Source organism: Helianthus annuus, chromosome 14 (assembly GCF_002127325.2).
Source record: "Helianthus annuus cultivar XRQ/B chromosome 14, HanXRQr2.0-SUNRISE, whole genome shotgun sequence".
Classification (NCBI taxonomy): Eukaryota; Viridiplantae; Streptophyta; class Magnoliopsida; order Asterales; family Asteraceae; genus Helianthus; species Helianthus annuus.
Window position 1 is genome coordinate 130,521,734 of NC_035446.2, and position 2,555 is coordinate 130,524,288.

Below are 2,555 nucleotides of genomic sequence, written 5' to 3' on the forward strand. Positions count from 1 at the left end.
ACAATTTTCCCCAAAGTGTCAAATATCAAGTTAAGTACAGACCATCATCATCTAAAAACAAAATAGAAGGGAAAAATACAAAAGATCACCAAAATCACTGGCGCTGATACTGCTAGAACCATCTACTCGTCATCTCCTCCAAACTCCTCATCACCCCCAGCAGCCTGCTGTGGTGGTAGAAACCAATCCGGGACCTCTATGTGCTGACGCTCCATAATATATCTCAAGACGTCATTTTGAACCAGCAACATATCCCTCAATGACTCCAGTGTCACTGGTGCTGATGCAGGCGCACGTACCTGACGTTGCGCACGAGGGTGCGCAGACGGGGGACGCTCGGACTGTAGATGCACTCTCTGTCTGTGAGGAGGACCCTGCTTTACCGCCTCCCAACGAAGCGGTTCATCCAAACAAATCATCTGCGCTCGACGCAGCTCTTCAATCCCAAACTCCACTGTAACTGGACCAGGAGTCAACAAACGCTCCTCATATATATCAGTAACCTCCAAATGCCTCGCCAACCTAGTCACATAAGTACCCAACGGCAGCCTAGCTTGACCACCCTTTCGCCGACCCCGTGCGAATGATGTCAGCATCACCGTCGCCAAATTCACTTCTTTCCTAGTCATAATGCAATACAAACAGAACAGATCATTCTGACTCACCTTATCTTCTCCACCCTTCCTACCCATAACTGTGCATGCGATGATCCTATGAATATATCTGACAAACGGGTCCCGAATCGAAGATGCCACCGCACGTGTCGACCATTCTGAGTCCGCTATCGTCAGCCAAAACTCAGCTAACTCTGCTTCCGTCACATGATAATCCTCTCGATTAACTGTAACTCCCCGTAACGACCTCCTAAAATTCACTACGCTTGACTCCTCCCTAGTGTACAATCCAATCGCCTCTGCGAACTGGGGAACACTCATCCGAAACGGTTGACGCCCCAACATAAACTGAACCGTATACGGTTGCATGAACCACTCAGGCGAGTACTTAAAAGTCGAATGAAACTCAACAGTGAGTTCTGCATACTGTGGTTCTGCGCACCGTATCGCCTCTAACCATCTATGTCCTAACAATCCTTCCAGTCTCTCTCGCTGACCCATAGCATCAATCATTCCCCAATTTACGGTCCTGTGCTGAAATAACTCCATTTCCAAAAACTTTTCGCATCTCTCATATTCGTCGGTGCCCAACATGAACTGTAACAGTGTGTGAGTTCGCAGCTCCCGTTGATCAAGAGGCACTGCCACTGCATTAGGTTCCGGACGCTCCTCTGGCATCCTATATTGGACCGGTTGATTCTTTTTCGTTGCCTTGCGCTTGCGTTTTCCTCCTGCGCTTGATGCACCTTCCTCCGACATCCTGAAAACATGCAAAAATTCAAGTTATTCTAGTGCCGATGACATTCGTAACCGTATAGCATTTCATTCGCGGTTACGACGTCGATAACAAACAATAGTTTTCTTCTCTTTTTTTTATATATATATATTAATATACATGTATACACGCTATGCCCCGACGAAACCACCTAGCTTGACTCCGCGCTCACTTATTTGCCTCGACACTACTCATCGCCCTAACCGCTCCTAATACCTCAACGCCTACCAAACATGTACCGAATAGCACATCGACTTCATCGAACCTTTTTCCACACTTTATTTTCCAAACAAAGACACATACCATTTATCCGCTTATAAGCCTTTTCTATAATATTATGCTCACACTCGCTTGCTATCCACAATTCACTTGCTAACTATGCTCACCTTATCACATATGCACAACCTTGCAACTAAGTCAAATACTACCCATGTTAACCAACCGTAGTGACAAAATTATATCACAAAATTCACCTACTTCCAGATTCGCCTTAAACACCACAGCCTATGCCAGTCACTCTCGTTACACACATATCTCAAACTATACTACAATTCAATGCACTCACCTAAATTTTTCGCTTTTCGACACATTCCTTGACTCAAAACCAAACCCCTTACCATAACATTCACTACCTGTTTTCAGTGACATCCCAAAAGTTCTCATCATTTGAATTGAGTCAACCTAACATGTTGTTCCTGACCCATCTTTTTCCACTCAACACACTCTTTCAATAGACAATTTCAACACCCACTTAACAACCCTACCAATTAATTTCCCAAAAATTCAAGAGCCCATCATGAAGATTTTTGCATAATCATAAAAAAAATAATAATGCTTCATACCTGGATTCCTTTCAAACTGAAAAATAGAGAAATTATGATGCTTGTAATCGAACAAATCTGGTCGCTGCTCCGAGGTTGAAAGTTCCGACGGTGGTGTGGTGGTCGCCGGCGAGGGTAATCGATGATGATGAGTGGTAGGTGGTAGCCGGTCGTCGAGGAAGGAGATGGTGGTTAGGATGGTCGGCTGAAGTGAGGGGGGGTATCGATCGGAGATGGAGGTGAAGATGGTCGCCGGTGGTTATGGGGGAGGAACGTGGTGGTGGTTATCGGTGGATGGGGGAAGGGTGAGAGAGAACGATGAGGGGGATGAGTGAATTGTGAGAA